Source organism: Triticum aestivum, chromosome 7B (genome assembly GCF_018294505.1).
Source record: "Triticum aestivum cultivar Chinese Spring chromosome 7B, IWGSC CS RefSeq v2.1, whole genome shotgun sequence".
NCBI lineage: Eukaryota > Viridiplantae > Streptophyta > Magnoliopsida > Poales > Poaceae > Triticum > Triticum aestivum.
The window spans coordinates 490,491,887-490,498,962 of NC_057813.1; positions in this window are offsets into that span (position 1 = coordinate 490,491,887).

Sequence of the window (7,076 nt, forward strand, 5' to 3'; positions counted from 1 at the left end):
GGCCGTGCGCCTTGGAGCCAGGGCGCCTTCTTGAGGAGGAGGTGGCGGGTGCACCTTCTGAGCTGCATCACCCATGCAGGGTGGCTGGCGAGGCAGCGAGAGGGATGGCTCAGGGGATCCCCCTACAGCGCTGACGAGCTCGGTGATGCAAGCGAGCCACTCCTCGTAGTGGTCATTGATGGGGTGGTAGTGCAAGAGCTCACGTGCCAGGAGCAACTCGGTCTGCGCGTCCGTGGGGGTGCGACGAGCGTGAGACGATGAACCAGCTGGGGTCAACGATGGAGTGGCGGTGCGGCCTTCACGCCGCACCGAGGGATGCATCGAGGATGCTTGCTGCTCGTTCCCCGCCGGGCCGGTGGTGGTGTTGGCAGCAGGCGACGGAGAATGACGAGGAGGCCCACCGACGGGGGCCGTCTGGGCGACGTGGGCGGCGAGAGCAGCCCGACGCTCGGCGCGAGCTCGGCGAGCATCCGCCATGGACGCGGCGAAGCAATGGAACGCAGAACCACGGAAAGAAGATTCCTGCACACCCCTACCTGGCACGCCAAATGTCGGATATCAGGTTCCAGCAAAACCCTTAAGGTTCGAACTCTAGGGTGCGCACGAAGATCTTCTCCCTACCGATCCACACCCCAAAACCTCACCGCGAATCTAAGCTAGCACGATGAACAACATGAGGGACACGAGATTTATACTGGTTCGGGCCACCATTGTGGTGTAATACCCTAATCCAGTGTGTGGTGTGGTGGATTGCCTCCGGCGCTGATGATGAACAGTATAGAGGAAGAACAGCCTTGCGAGGGGTGTTCTTGAGTTGGTGCGGTGTTCTGCCAGGGAAGGATTCGATCCAAGACCCCCCCCTACTGTGGTGGCTAGCCCTATTTATAGAGGCCCTGGTCCTCTTCCCAAATATTGAGCGGGAAGGGAGCCAACAGTGGCCATTTTGAAAGGGGACAGCTAGTACAAGTTATCCTGACTAAAGGTGGTCTTCGACTGCCAAAGGCACTGGTATGACGCCGTCTTGGGCTCCATGGTGACCTCCGTCCTGCCGCTCTGTTGGTATTGGTCTCATTGCACCGATATGGAAACCTTTGCTTGATGCCTCGGTACTCCACGCCTCCGCTTGCCCCCTTTGCACCAAAGAGGAAACGAGGACACTGCGCGGGCTGGCGCCCGCCTGGTCTTGATCGTCATGGCTTGCGTCACGAGCACCTCGCGAGGTACTCCTTGCCTTGATCTCTCCTCCTCGTCATGAGCCTGCCTAGTGAGGCCGCCCCCGAGGAAGCCTTGTGTCGTCCGCCCTGCGAGGGTTAGCCCCTCACGAGGGTTTTGAACTTGGGTTGATGAAGACGTACCGTGCTGAGCCACGCAGCAGGCCGCAGGCATGCAAGTCTGGGGACCCCCGTTCCCAGAACGCCGACAACTGCAACCAGAATAACTTCTCCGTCGAGCTCCCCTATTCGGCTCGGAAGAATGCGGCGGCATACGCAATGCTCCTTGGCAGATCAGCAAAGGCGCCTGGAGAACTCCAAACTCTGGTCAGTAAAATATACCTCTTACTACTATATATACTCTGCATGATAACGACCTTACTAGCCGCAATCTACTTCGCCTCTTGTATATCCTGGCGAGTGCCCTGGGCATCAATTCGGGTCTCCTTCAGACTCTTGAGAGCTTTGGTGAGTTCGGAGGCTTGCTCCGAACTCTTCTGCTCCAAGGACTCACACCTTGCGATGGCGTCCTTGAGCTCCTACTCTATTTCCTCCACCTGCGCCTCGTGTTTTAGGCGGATGGTTTGCTCTTCCTCCAGAGCCTTGGCCGCCTTGTCCGCGGCCACCTTGCTCGCCTTTGCCTCCTTCTTCTCTTTGGCAAGGGCGCTCTTGAGGGACTCGACCTCGGCTGTGCCAACTAAAAGTATATTCATAACATTCTTAGTCAGTTTCAAACTAATTACACTTGAACATAATTTCTGGATATATTGACACTTTGCACACCTTGAGTTTATTCGAACCGTTTGTTGGTATGGTCAAGTTCCTCACCGGACAGCCGGAGCTTCTGATTGAGCTCGGCAATTTCCGCGGCCTGGGCAGTAGCTGCTAGCTTTGAAGCCTGTCAGATAAAAAAAAGTGCATGACATACTTGTTAAGGATCCTCTGTTCGGATTGTCCTAATCCAGACAGGCTCTCAGGGGCTACTTTCTACACATGGGATTCACCTCACACGTACATACATGGAATACTTATGAAGAATATTACGCCGCTTACCTCAAAGCCTGTTAGCAGGCTGTGGAAGGCTTCATTCAACCCGCTCTTTGCGGACTGAACCTTTTCCATAGCCGCACCCTTCCTCTAAAATGAAGGCACGCTCCAGGGCCTCCCGCATACTGTCAGCGGCCTCTGGATTGACAGAGGCCGACGACGGAGCTCTTGCTCCTCCGCCCTCCTTCGAAGGGGGATGTTGATCCGAACCAGGTGTAGTACTGGTCTCCGGGACGGTGTTCGGCGAGGGCCCGGATTGCTGAGGTCCTCCACCCTCGATGGTTGTGGGAATCACCATGCCCCGCTCTACATCACCCGAGGTGTTTTCCTCGGGCGCCTTCTGGCCCGTCTCGTCTGCCCCTCCCCGTCCAGGAGATGGCCTTTGGGATGACACCTTAGTGTCCTCCATGGCGGGGGAAGAAAGGGCGCGAGATGGGATGTCACTCTCTGCCTCCTCAGGAGCTAAAGAATTCCCCGTCGAAGAAGAGGGGATCGGGATCTCGTGCGGAGGGCTGAAAAATATAAAGGATGTTTAGCGTGACAAAGTCATATCAAAAAGACAATTGAGCAAGTGAGTTCCTAATAATTGCGTCTCGGCTAGGGGCTTCTCCCTTTGGACTCGCCCTGGACTAGGTTCGGACTCGGTGTCCAAACTATCCGAGAGGACCACTCGCCCTTTCTTCGGCGTCGCCCCCACCAGGTTCTCGAGGGCAGTCCTTTTCCCCCTCCTCGTCTTGAGAGGGGAGTCGCTCTCCACCTCCTCATCATCCTCCTCCTCCTCATCTTTGTCCTCGTCCTCCTCACGAGAGGAGATGGGCTCGGCCTCTCTGGACACTATTGCCGGAGGACCCTTGGGGCGGGGTCCATTCTTGGACCCCTTGCTCTTCTTATTGGCCTTCTTCTCCGGAGGCTGATAAGGTGTCGGAACCATCATCTTTTCCAGTTGAGGAGTGACTGGGTTTTCGGCCAACGGAGCCAGACACTTGATCTGCTCCGACTTCTTGGTCCAACCCTGCAATAAAAAATGGTTTGATGAGTTCGGCATAGACCGAATACGTGTGACTGGATATGTCTTCGGAGAAACCGAGTACTTACTGGAGAGGCCGAATATGCGTCGTTGATGCCGATGTCTTCGGTCTCCATGGGCCACCTGCTCTTCTGTGCCTTAAAAAGAAGCTTCCACATCCCTTCGTGCGTAGCACCAAAGAAGTGTTGTAGCGTCCGCAGATCCTCTGGCTTGAATTCCCACATGGGAGAAGCCCAGCGCTGGCAGGGAGAATGCAGCAAAAAAGCATGATCTGTATCACGTTGGTTAGACCAACGTTCTTTCCGAACGCGTTGGTGATGCGCGTCTGCAGCGCCAACACCTTTGTCTGGGACCCCCAGTCAATGTCCTTCTTGTTCCGGGAGGTGAGCCTCATGGGGGGTCCGGATCTGAGCTCCGGAATGGCCGCCTAGTTAGGGCGGCATGGCTCGGTGATGTAGAATCACTCTTGTTGCCAGATCTTCACGGTCTCCACAAAGGCCCCCTTTGGCCAAGTGGTGTTCGGCGGCTTGCTGATCATGGCCCTGTCATAGTCTCATGATGTCCGTCGACCACCTTCGGCTTCACATTGAAGACCTTGAGCCACAAGCCGAAGTGTGGCGGACGCGGAGGAGAGCCTTGCATACGACTATGAACACCGATATGTGGAGACATGAGTTTGGGGCTAGATCGTGGAAATCTAGCCCGTAGTAGTACATAAGTCTGCGGACGAATGGGTGAAGTGGGAAACCTAACCCTCAAAGGAAATGGGGAAGGAAGACGACCCGTTCGCCGGGCACCGGAGTGGGAAGTACTTGGCCTTTAGAGGGAAGCCGGTGCTTGATATCGGCGGCGAGGTACCCTGCACTCCAGAGATCTTCTATGTTCTTCGTCACAGAGGAGGCCCCACTTGCCTTTGGAGCCAGCTCCGACCATGGTCGGAGTAGGTGGTAGTGGTGGTGAGAAAGACAGAGACTTTGCGAGCGCAGAGAACTTGGGAGATTGGAAGGCTCAGGAGATGTGAAGGCATGGGGAGGAAAGCGGGGGTCCCTTGCCCTCTTATAGGCAGTGAAAATACCAACCTCCCCCCACTCGTGCCTTGAATCTAGACTATTCCCGATGAATGTGTGCGCCGCAAACGGTTGGATTACCCAAATATCATTGATATGCAATCCCGTATTAAGTGGGCACGATCTCTCTTTTGACAGGACGTGCCAATGAGGCGTGGCCTCAAAGCACGGAACACGGGGCATGAAAACGGTTCAAAATGAGTCTGACGCTTCGTCGAGAGAGTTGTACGTAAAAGACACTATTCTTATTCATTATGCATATATCCTGCCTTCGTGGCTAAGGGTTGTCTTTATTGCGAAAAGCTGAATACAATTCTTTTACAGAGAAAAGCCAATGTGTATTCTTTAAGGAACCCGCCTTGCAATGCCGAAGACAATCTGAGCGTCGAACATATCATCATTGAAGACTGGTTCAGGGGCTATTGTGGGAGTCCTGATTAGGGGGTCCTCGGGCGTCAGGTCTACTGATGTGGGCCAGACTGATGGGCCGTCAAGATACAAGACAGAAGATTATCTCTCGTGTCTGGTGGGGACTCTCACATGCGTGGATGGCAAGTATAGGTGTCCGGATATATTTTTCCTTTCTGTAAAACCGACTTTGTACAAACCCTAAGGCTCTCCGGTGTCTATATAAACCAGAGGGTTAGATCAGAGGCAGGATCACAACATTGCTAGGCTAGCTATCTAGGGTTAGCCGAATCGATCTCGTGGTAGATCAACTCTTGTAACCCCTATACCCTCGAATATAATTAACTAGGAGTAGGGTTTACCTCCACTAAGAGGTCCTGAACCTGGGTAAACATTGTGTCCCTTCTCCAGTGTTACCATTGATCTTCAGACGCATAGCCTGGCCCCCCCTACCCGAGATCTGCCGGTTTTGACACCAACAATAGGTGGTAAGCAATATGAACATCACCGCCCACAACTCCTTTGTGTTCTACTCATGCATATCATCTACGCATAGACCTGGCTCATGAGGCCACTGTTGGGGAATGGTGCATGGAAAACAAAAAAAATTCTACGCACACGCAAGATCTATCCATGGAGATGCATCGCTACAAGAGGGGGAGAGCATCTACATACCCTTGTAGATAGCTAAGCGGAAGCGTTTATCAACGCGGTTGATTTAGTCGTACACCTTCATGATCCGTTCCGATCAAGCACCGAACATATGGCACCTATGCGTTCAGCACATGTTCGGCTCAACAACGTCCTCGCCTTCTTGATCCAGCAAGAGGGGCGAAGTATTAGATGAGTTCCGGCAGCACGACGATGTGGTGACGGTGGTGGTGAAACTATTTTCGTAGGGCTTCACCAAGCACAACGGAGTTAGAGCAGAGGATGAACTAGAGGGAGAAGGGGTGTCGGCACACGGCTTGGTGAATCATGGTTTGTTCTAGGGGCTAGCCCTGCCCCTATGTTTATATGTTGAGCCCTGGGGTCGTTACTTGGAGAGAGGGCCTCCCCAAAGTTGGTTTGAAACGCAAGGAAGACTCCTTCTCGGATTCGTGCAGCAGACGCCACGGTCCCCTGCGTCTGGCCCAGATGCCATGGTCCTCGGCGATTGGCCTAGGGCCAGACGCCAGGGTCCCTGGCGTCTGGTCCCTGACCTCTGCAAAACTTCCTTTTGCACCGACCTAAAGCCCCATGGGCCTTACCCCTTGGCCCAACCAAAGTGATAGATGTTGATGATGTCTCCCCGACAACGGCGCTCGAAATTCTTCCTGCTACTCGTGAACTGCGTCGGGATTTCCCCGAAAAGGAGAGGATGATGTAGTACAATAGAGATAAGTATTTCCCTCAGTTAAGAACCAAGGTTATCAGTCGAGTAGGAGAACCAAGCAACACCTCGTTAGCAGTACCTACACACAAACAACAAATCCTTGCAACCCAACGCGCAAAGGGGTTGGAAATCCCTAGATGGTTATGATTAAATTGTATGTAGATAGATAGATAGATCAAACAAAAATACAAAATAAAATAAAGAAAATAAAAACGTAGCAAGATATTTTTCGTTCTAATTATACGATAAAAGATAGACCCGGGGGCCATAGTTTTCACTAGAGGCTTCTCTCAAGAAAATAGCATACGGTGGGTAAACAAATTACTATTGGGCAATTGGTAGAAAAACAAATAATTATGATGATATCCAAGGAAATGATCATATATAGGCATCACGTCTGAGTCAAGTAGACCGAAACGATTCTACATCTACTACTATTACTCCACACATCGATCGCTATCCAGCATGCATCTAGTGTATTAAGCTCATGGAAAAATGGAGTAACGCCTTAAGCAAGATGACATGATGCAGACGAGATAATCTCACGTACGAATAAACCCCATCTTTTTACCCTTCATAGAAATGATACATACATGTCATGTCTTCTTTTGTCACTGAGATTGAGCACCGTAATATCGAACCCATTACAAAGCACCTCTCCCATTGCTTGATAAATCAATCTAGTTGGCCAAACCAAATCAACAGATCAGAGAGAAATACGAGGCTACAGTAATCATGCATAAAAGAGTTCAGAGAAAACTCAAATAGTATTCCTGGATAGATCTGATCATAAACTCACAATTCATCGGATCCCAACAAACATGCCGCAAAAAGTCATTACATTGAATAGAACTCTGAGAACATCAAGGAGAACATTGTATTGAAGATCAAATAGAGAGAAGAAGCCATCTAGCTACTAACTATGGACCCATAGGTGTGTG